Source organism: Beta vulgaris, chromosome 8 (genome assembly GCF_026745355.1).
Source record: "Beta vulgaris subsp. vulgaris cultivar EL10 chromosome 8, EL10.2, whole genome shotgun sequence".
NCBI lineage: Eukaryota > Viridiplantae > Streptophyta > Magnoliopsida > Caryophyllales > Amaranthaceae > Beta > Beta vulgaris.
This window is the reverse complement of record NC_079209.1, coordinates 12,300,855-12,312,025: the sequence shown is the minus strand read 5'-3', so window position 1 is coordinate 12,312,025 and position 11,171 is coordinate 12,300,855. Positions and strand designations below refer to the sequence as shown.

The window sequence follows — 11,171 nt, the reverse complement described above, 5'->3', positions numbered from 1 at the left end:
AATATTTGTTGTACATAATCTAATAGAAAAATCTTCAAATAAAAAAAGGTAAAAGTTGATTCTCCTAAGATTGATAACATTTAGAATTGTAAGGAAGCACAATAAAGTGGAGACAAATCTATTAAAAGAAGTGGTTCCATATGGATATGGTAGAAGTATAGGAGAAAGTCTTGGCAATCAATTGTTGAAATCTTTTAGAGTAATTTTAGAATTTCTAGATTTATGTTTCTTTCAATTGGTAATCAAGTAACAGCATATTCTGTTCCTAGTTGGTATTATGGTAAATTTTTATTATATACCGAGGTTTATCATGAGCATGGAGCAACTAAGGCTATTTTTTCGCTCATTTCTCATTTGAAATCATCCAAATGAGCAATATATAATAAAGAAGAAGAATTTCAAATAAGCAAATGAACAACAATTAAGCTTTGGTATACCATGCTACATGGTGCACTCGAATGTATGATGAATGAACTAAGTACTCATGTAGTACCATATTATGAGATGAGACAGAGGGAGTAGTAGATTATTATAGAAGTGGTTCCATATGGATATGGTAGAAGTAGAGGAGAAAGTGTTGGCAACCAATTGTTGAAATGTTTTAGAGTAATTTTAGAATTTCTAGATTTATATTTCTTTCAATTGCTACTTAAGTAACATCGTATTTCGTTAGTAGTTGGTATTGTGTTAAATTTTTATTATACACCGAGGTTTATCATGAGCATGGAACAACTAAGGCTATTTTTTCACTCATTGCTCATTTGAAATCATCCAAATGAGCAATATACATTATACAATAAGGAAGAAGAATTCTAAATAAGCAAATGAACAACAATTAGGCTTTGGTATACCATGCTACATGGTGCACTCGAATATATGATGAATGAACTAAGTACTCATGTAGTACCATTTGAGTACCAAATTAAAGAGATGTAGGTACCAAATGATATTAATTCGAAGTAGTATAGGTACCAAATTATCTGGATGAAGTAATTTTGAGACTCCACTCGTTGATTTGCCAAAACAAGCTCGAATTTCTAGTAGGAAAAAAAAGAGATAAAATTTAATACGATAAAAATTACAAATTTTAGGATTAATCTAAGATATCCACTTTTAGCAAACATTCAGCTTATTGCAAAACAGAGAAAGTGATATTTTAATTTAATTAATATTTAGGACTGTGTAAAGAAATCAAGGCCAATAAGGGTGCGTTCTATTCAACTTATTGGACCTGAACTTATTGGAACTTATCTGAACTGAACTTATTGAACCTGAACTGAACTTATTGGAACTTATTAAACCTGATTGGACCTGATTGGACCTGATTCAACTTATTGGACCTGATTGAACCTGATTGGAACTTATTGGACCTGATTGAACCTGATTGGAACTTATTGGACCTGATTGAACCTGATTGACCTTATTGAACCTTATTGGAACTTATTGACCCTGATTGAAACTTATTAGACCTTATTGGACCTGATTGAAACTTATTAGACCTTATTGAACCTTATTTGACCTTATTAGACAAAAACATTGACCATGAATAACATAAATATTACCACTAACGTAAATACTACCCCTCAAAATTTTTTATGGAATTATAATTATTATAATTCGTCCTTTAAAAAATAATGATTATTAATTATCTCTTATGATAATTAATTTAACAAAAAAATTACTATTTATATATTTGCCTATACATAACTTTCATCACTAATATACTCCCCCCGTTTCCTAAAGATCTTCCCTCTTTCCATTTAAGGGTGTTTCCAAAAGATCTTCCCTCTTTTGCTTTATTCCTTATTTGGCAAAACAAATTTCCCTATTTACCCTCCCATGTCACTATCATATGGTCCACCATTACATTATTAATTCAATTTTACTCCCTTTCTCTCTCTTACTTTAACCCTTTTTTATTTGTTTATTTATCTTAACCTCTTTCTCTCTCCTACTTTACTCCCACCATGCCCCACACAACTTGATTTTCCTTGGTATCTGTAGGAACAATAAGTAGGAAGATCTTTAGGAAACAGAGGGAGTATCTAATAGTGTTGTTTTAATTTTATAAAACACTAGTAGAAAATCAAAAAATTAATTTTATAAAATACTAGTAGTTACTAATCTAAGATGAGCAAAAGGCAGTGAACTATCATTGTAAAGGGCTTGATTATGGGCCTGATTCTCCTTTTCCTAATCAATGAAAATAAGCTGAACATTTATTGCTAACAATAACTCCTTCATCCATTTCTTCACCTTTCATTTATTTGAATGTTACTAGAAGAAAGAGAAAAAAATGTTCAAAGTCACAGTAGCTTCAACACCTCTCAGATTTATTCTCATTACTTCTCCTTTCTTCTCCTTTCTTCCTTCTGTGTTTTTCTTTTTTTTGTTCAAAATCTGCATAACACGAAGCCATTCTTCGTCCTTCAATTCTTCATCTGAGCAGCTTAATTATTTGACCATGATTATAATAGTTATTCAATAGCTTAATCTGCATAACATTTATATCTGTCATTAACGAAAACATGTTATCTCTAGTTATTTAAAGACGAATTGCAAAATATTATAATTATAATAATTATTATTATTATTGTTAACCTTAATTATTTGACCATGATTATAATATTATTCAATAGCAATATGAATAATCAAATAATAGATAATACAAGTATAATACTATACATTGTGGTACTTTAATAAAAAAATTCTAATAATAACATAATAAGCTAATAGTAATATGAATAATAAAATAATAGACATAATACAAATAAATAATAAAATAATAGACATAATACAAATAAATAATGGAATAATACACGAATACAAGTATAATACTATATAATCATTGTGGTACTTTAATTAAAATTCTAATAATAACATAATTCGCTAATAGTGATATGAAATTATGAATAACAAAATAGTGGACAATAATACAAATGTTTATTAAACATTGACTACTTGGACCTTATTGGACCTTATTAGACCTGATTGGAACTTATTGGACCTTATTAGACCTGATTGGAACTTATTGCACCTGATTGGAACTTATTGCACCTGATTGGAACTTATTGGAACTTATTGCACTTATTAGACCTTATTGCAACTTATCTGAACTTATCTGAACTTATCTGAACTTATTGGACCTGAAACTTAATTTTTTAAGTTGAACAGAACGCACCCTAAGGTCAATAAGTTCCAATAAGGTTCAATAAGTTCCAATCAGGTTCAGGCTATGTTCAGTTCATCTTATTTTTGCTTATTTCAGATCTAATCAGATCAGATCAGAAAAAATAAGTTCAGATCAGATCAGTTCAGATCATGCTTATATTTTAAAATCATTATATCTTTCATTACATATTAGTAAAAATTATAATAATTGAATATTAATAAAGTACTCATTGAGACGAATTAAACAAGACCCCACATGACTATATTTTTTTCTTACATATTGAGAAAAATCTAAAAGATAAGATCTTGTAATCAGAAAAAATAAGTTCAGATCAGATCAGAAAAAATAAGTTCAGATCAGATCAGATAAGTTCAGATCAGAAAATTTCAGGTGAATTAAACATAGCCTCAATCAGGTCCAATAAGTTGAATCAAGTCCAATCAGATTTAATAAATTTCAATAAATTCAGTTCAGATAAGGTCTGATAAATTCAGGCCAATAAATTGATGAGAAAGTATCCCAAGTGTTATTTCTAATTGTAATAGGTGAACTTAACTCGCTGCCCAATAATATTCTTGTTATAAGTATGGACAGACTAGAAATGACATAAGTATATGGATTGAGAAGTAGCCAATTGGGAATTGCAAGTTTGCAACTGAGAACTTCCAGGCTGCCCATTAACAGGCATCATCTCTTGTCGTATGAATACTATAAAACTGGGGCCCATGCAAGACTGTGATCTAGGAGGTAGACTCTGATTGGCCCTTCATATAATTTAATCTGAAATTAATTTAATCTCAATTTAACCTCGACTTTCCATCATCACTTTGACAACTGGAAATTGGAAATTTGGCTGTCGGTTTTCACTCCTTTATTTTTTTTGAAGGATTTTTCACCCCTTTATTAAAAGTAAAACAATTTAGTAAAAAAGAAAATTGTCAATTGACTATTAGAAGTTCAGTTCTCTTTTTCAATTTGCATTATTGATCACTTATCTCTAATAATGCATGAGCTAAACTTATAAAAAGTAATTTTTTTGAATATATACATTGAAATAAATCTAACACAATATTATATTATATTATATTATTTATTTATATATATTGGTAAGAATCTAAGGTCAATTTTTTTGTTATGTGATCGAGGCATTCTAAATGGAAACATCAAAATGAAAACAAGAAAACACTAAAAAGATATACACATAATGTTATTTGCATTTTGAAATTCTTACTCTAATATTTTTCAAGCAAGCTTTTTATTCTACTCCCTCTATTTCATAATATAATTCTCGATTTTCTTTGATGTCCAAAAAAAAAAAGTTCCTATTTCAAATCTCCTGCCTTTAAATATTTATCTTATTGTAATACTATTGGTTATCTTTATTCATATAAGTTAAATTTTATTGTTCCAAACCATTAGTACAAATGCAACATAAATTTTATTTGTAATCCTTGAATTTATGCCGTTTATTTTCTTTAATATGAAAAAAAGGAAAAACCATTTACTTCATGATACAAGTAAAACATTAAACACAAATTATGATAAGTTCACTTACACTAGGTACCAAAATAAGAATTATTTTGGTATTGGTACCAATTTTACTGAACTTTGATATAAGTTGGTACCAATTTTATGGTATAAGTTGGTACCAAAATTCAACGTTTGTTTTTTTTTTCTTTTTGCGCAAAATGTCAAAATTGTCCCTATGAGAGGCCTCTCACGATGAGACGCCTATCCAAGCTCCAGGACAACGCAAAATCTTTTATTTTCCCTCATCATGCAAGTGCAACCGTTGATATGAGAGATGGATCATCTTTTTTTTTAGATCCCCAATACTAATGATGAAGTTTTGATAACCTTTTTTTAACTAAATAAGTCAATATTTACAAAAGATAAAGTTGATGATATTTTAAGCGTAAAGTAATTTACCTACTTGTTCTCTATATAAGAAAAAAGGTATATTGGCATTTTATATCTTATTAGTCTTACCAATCTCTACAAAACAAGGATAATAATAATGTTAAGGATTACATGAACAACATTTTCTATATTGGAACCAACTAAAGAAACATGCATGGTTGACTTATGTGGTCGGAGGCCCTCCTTCCACTCTTGTGATAGGGGTTTGATTTTTGCCCCTTACAAAGTGGATCTCCAAATTTCTTTGCTTGCAACTTTACATACAAAGGATCTTCATCTTTGAACAAAATGGGAACCAATTAGTAATATTTTTCCCCTAATCAAAGCAAACTATGTACCTTTCATGTTTTGGAATGGTGGCCTCCTGTTTTAGAATTTCTATGTGTTGGAAAGAAAATCTCATTCTATGGTATTATGTTACAAAAAGAAAAGTAACATTGATGAGTTCTCTTTTCCTTATATATAAAAAAGAGAAATTTCATTTTTTTAAAACGAACTCCACCAGTCATCTTTATGGGGGCACGATTCACAAGAATCCTGCATCAAAAAGTACCTAAACACCAATTTAGCATCCTGTGCCGGACAAGAAAGTTTTTTAACCTCAAAATCACTTTTTTTCACGAAAACGAACTCCGCTGGCTACTCTTAAAAGGCAAGGATCACAAAAATCCGGTTAAAATAACTAACTATGTGCCAATTTTCGTAGATAGCAGTACCCCTGGTCATACAAGAAGGTTTTAACCTCGAAAATTGTGTTATCTTTACGAAGATGAACTTTGCTAACCGCCCTTATATGGCATGAATCACGAGAATCTGGTTGCAATAAGTACCAATATGCAAATTTTCACGGTAAGCATCCCAAGATGGGAAAAAGGTATTTTTGGCCTCGAAAATGATGCTTTAGCGAAAACTAAATCAGTTGACCACCCTTATGGGACACGGATCACAAGAATTCGGTCAATCATTATGATTTTTACTATTATGTAATGAAAGATATATAAGGAATAAGTGCATTAGCAAATGCACGCAATTAAAATATCGAAGATAAAAAAAATACAGAGGGAGTAAATGCCAATGTTGAAATTGTTAAAAGAAAAAGCTTATTTTAATTTTTTAAAAAGAAATAGTTAATGAAATATTGGATGGAATATGCTCATTAATGTAAATTTTTTATAAAACAATAACAGAGGTTACTTGAGAGGATGTCAATTTTTTCGTCAGTGCATCTTGCGTGTGGCTGGCCACATGCGAACTTACACGTGTGGCAGTATACGCGACACGTGTCAGCCCGTCAGCTCATTTTCAAATGGTTATATCTCACTCGTTTCTCATTGGAATCGAGCTTTTGACTAGGCGTTGGAAAGCTATTGAGCCAATTTTTCATAACCAACTTGAATCTTCTCAAAATATTAAATGTGATGTGATATATGATATTTTGAAGTTAACCTTTATGCACAAACCCTTATGAACAAACGGAGTTACTCTTATGAACATAGATGGAGTTACTCTTATAACCAAATGGAGTTACTTGTTTGAATATGTGGTTATATTTAACCATACAAGGGTGTTACTCCTATAAAGAGATATGGTTACTCTTATAAGCAAAATGGAATTACTTATGTGAATAAACACATATGATTAAATGGGTTTACTGAATAAATGGGGTTACTCCTCATGAACAAATGAGGTTACTTGTATGAATAATTGGGGTTACTGATACAAATAAAATATTAATACTTATATGAACAAAATGAGGTTACTCATATGACTAAATGGGGGTTACTAGTATGAATAAATGGGTTGCTCCTTAAGAACGAATGAGGTTACTTGTATTAATAAGTGGGGGTTACTTGTATAAAATTGGGGTTACTGATGCGAATAAAATGGGGTTTTTATGTGAATAAAACGAGGTTACTCATATGATTAAATGGGGTTACTAGTATGAATAAATATGATTATTCTTTCTAAATGAATGAGGTTATTCGTATTAATAGATAGGGGGTTAGTTGTGTGAACAATTGAGGTTACTCGTGTGATTAAATGAGTTTACTCGTATAAATAAATGTGCTTAACGAGGTTACTCATGAAGATTAAACAAAATAATTTTCTTAAATTTCAAATTCCATCAAAATAGATGATCAAAATTCATGTTTGAAGTCATTTAGAGTGGTTGAATTCTCCTTTAGCGGTTTAGCCTATAGATGACTGTTTAAGTATGTAACTTTTATCAATGGCGAACCCTAATACCAAAAATTTGTTGTTGAAAATATGAGAGGATTTCGAGTGGGGTTTATTCTCATTGACATATTTGAAGGACTTCGAAGGACTTCCATTAAAGTTCTGGTTTCAAGATGATGGTAAAAATGGAGGAGAGAGAAAGTGTGGTGTGAGAATGTCATTGTTGTTGACAGATTTGAAGCGTACAAATTGTTGTACGAGGATGCGGGAAGAAGCGGAAAAAAGGAAGGAGGAGGTTTTGATGTATTATATTCGCTTGGACCTTATATATGAGCCGACCACACACAAAATTATAGATGTGATCGACCGTATATAAAAGAATTTGTGTTTTTTCATCCCCTACATAGGAAATTTCAAAATAAGAGATTGTCATATAAAATTTCCCATAAATTAACGTTCAAAAGATTCTAAGTTTATATAACCCAATAAGTTTTGTCCTGTGGCTGTCTTGAGAAGTTACCAATAGGAGACAGGGGAAAACACAGAGGGGCTGAGGCCTGAAAGAGAGTTGGATAAAATAGACCAACATGCTTGATTACATTAACCAATAAAGATTAAAGTTTTAAAGGCGCTGCTTCCAATAACCCAATATAATGTAATTTGTCAGTTTAGTTTCATGTGATTAGCAAGGCCTATGCAAATGTAGAAAAAAATTCTTCCACCTAGTAGCTAATAGCTTCATTACCAAGTAAATATACTAAGGCTATATTCAGTTCACCTTATTTTTGCTTATTTCAGATCTAATCAGATCAGATCAGATCAGATTAGAAAAAATAAGTTCAGATCAGATCAGTTCAGATCATACTTATATTTAAAAATCATTATATCTTTCATTACATATTAGTAAAAACTATAATAATTGAATATTAATAAAGTACTCATTGAGACGAATCAAACAAGACCCCACATGACTATATTTTTTCTTATATATTGAGAAAAATCTAAAAGATAAGATCTTATAATCAGATCAGTTCAGATCAGATCAGATCAGATCAGATCAGATCAGAAAAAATAAGTTCAGATCAGATCAGATAAGGTCAGATCAAAAAGTTTCAGGTGAACTAAACATAGCCTAAATAGTATCGATACTAATTGAAACCAACTCAACAAATAATTATTTATATAAATATTATCTAATTCTAGTTAGCAAAATGTTGATGTAGCATTATGTAAAACCAAATAATGAATTATCGTATTTTAAATAGGTACCCCTCAGTTTCCTAAAAATCTTCTTTGTTACTGTTACTATGGATACCAATGAGAATCAATTTGTGTGGGGTGGGTAAAGTAGGAGAGAGAAAGGGTTTATGAAAAAGTGTGAAGTTAAATATAAAAATAAAAATTATATTTTGAGACACACGAAATGGAAAGAGAAATTATATTTTAGGAAGGATGGAGTAATTTAGAGAACAAAGTGAAAGTCAAAGGATATATCCGAATAATCAACTAATGAATTTGGAGTAACAATTTTCATGTAATATAATGCAGGTCACATGCCTCAAATGGATGTGGGCATGTGGGCATGTGTGTATGTGTCGGTGGTGAAGGTAATTGACTAATTGTGAACCTGTGATATGTGCGGATAATTAAGTTTTGTTATGCTTTTGATAATTCTCTATTAGATCATCATAATTATTGTATTCACTGTACAAAATATTCAACTACATTATTGTTGAGTGGAGTGTCCAATAGAATACCTATATTATATAATTAGTAACTTATATTATAACAAAAAGACGGTTTGGCCGAGTGGTCTAAGGCGCCAGATTTAGGCTCTGGTCCGAAAGGGCGTGGGTTCAAATCCCACAGCCGTCATCTTTTTGCCTTCTCTTTTTGGGATCATGGGATTTAGATGAGTAACCAAGTTCATTTACTTCATGTATATGGGATGAAGGGTAAATCAAGGGATTTGAATCAGACCGAGTTCTTCCCTCAAAAAGTTAAAAAAATTCTAACCAAGTTCATTTACTTCATCTACTAGTTTTTGATCAACGCGATGCATGTAACGATATTTTCACCAAATCACACTACTACTTCCCCCAATTATTATACCCATATTTCTGAATTTCACGCAATATTTTTTCTCTTTCTATTCAATTGAATAACATCTTCATCAATTTTTTCCAATTCAAACCACACACTCAATTTTTTTTCTCTCTCTTTATTCAATTGAGACCGTCGATTATTAGGTGAGGATCATCTCAAGCAAGTTGCAGAGTTGGCTTTGGCGATCATGGAATTGGCTTTCGCTCAGCCCCTCATGGATTGCCTTGCTTGCGGTCATGGCTCAAACTCTGCAGTTTATGTTGAAATTCGGTTATGGGCACAATTTTTTGATTTTAATATATGGGTTTAAGTATTTTTTTTGATTTCCCCCAAATTTGAGTTCTTATATTATGTCTCAATATTTTAATATTTGGGCATGAATATTAAAGTTATATTAACGAAATTTGATTTTTTGATTTTAATATATGTGTTTAAGTTTTTTTTTTCAAATTCTTTTTAATATATGGGCACAAAAACAATTTGAGTTCTCATATTTTTTCTCAATTTTTTTTATATGCAAGGCACGAACATTGAAGCCATTTTTGACGAAATTTCATTTTTTTCGACCACTTATGATGTAATTTTAATTTCAATTTCAACTATCTTCGAATTAAATTTTAAATAAAATGTAAATTAAGTTAAATTTTTATTTTGAAAAAAAAATATAATCCAGCACATATTCAAGAGTTATTGTAATTTGAGTTTAATTTACTCGAACATAATACATATTTTTAAGATTTACTGAACATAGAGCAGCACACATGATTTTATTTTCAATAACGAAATGCGTACCCGATTAACGGTAAAGAATTGACAAATTTCAGAGTTTCGTATTTGATGTCGTGAAACTCCAATCTATGAAGAGAAATGATTTTTTTTGTTCGGAGTTTGTGTTATGGAAAAATTGATTTGAGAGGATGTTATGCCGTGTAATTTTTTTTTTGTTATTGTATGTATTATTAACGTTTGGTAAGTTCTTGATTACGAATATTTTTTGTTGAATCTTTTTTATTGGCAAGTTTATGTGATTGGATATTATATGAGTTGATTGAGTTTAAATTTGATTTGATTGATATTTTTTTTGTTTTGACAAGTTTATGAATGGAATTGGGGTTGATTAGGTGGCCGGAGGTGTTTGTGGAAACTTGAAATATAATATCTATATTGGGCGCATTTAAGTAAATTCCAAGGGGGACACCATTGCTCCCCTGGCTTATATAATAAAGAATTGAGATGGGTAAGTCAGCTTTTCAAACTACAAAGAATGTTTCTATTCAAAGTGATGAAGGGTTTTAGTCTATTCTTCAAATATAAAATTCGTGTTTTTAGGCAATTATGTGGGATGTCCAATTATAGAAGGTCGTGTGACAAAAAATACGTTTGGTAAGACTATTCAATCTGTCCAAACTCAATTATCTAAGTGGAAAGTCAATTCGATGTTTGAGGTGGGTCGTTCAGTGCTTATTCAGGCTAATTTATCTACTAAGGTTAACTTTCAAATGCAAAGTTTTATACTCCCAACTTCTATTCACTTGGAGCTGGATAAAACATATATAAACTTCTTTTGGAATAAGTCTTCATATATATTCGGGTTTTGCAAATCTTATGAGGTGGGATAAATTTATGTGCCAAAAATGTTTGGGGGAATGGGTTTCAGTAAAGCTAATGTTGATAATGTCGCTTTATAAATGAAGTTGATTTGGAAGATTATTGATAACCCGTCTAATTTATGGGTTCAAACAATTTCCAAAAAAATATCTAAAAGGTTCTTCTATTCTAGACTACTCTCCTTTTG

The 11,171-nt window shown here is 30.6% G+C and overlaps 1 non-coding gene across 1 annotated transcript; it reads left to right on the top strand.

The window, feature by feature from the left end:
* The first annotated feature begins 9,065 nt into the window (after window positions 1–9,065).
* On the top strand, window positions 9,066–9,145 carry TRNAL-UAG (transfer RNA leucine (anticodon UAG)). The gene has a single exon. It is a non-coding gene; the product is annotated as a tRNA-Leu (tRNA).
* The last annotated feature ends 2,026 nt before the right edge of the window (window positions 9,146–11,171 follow it).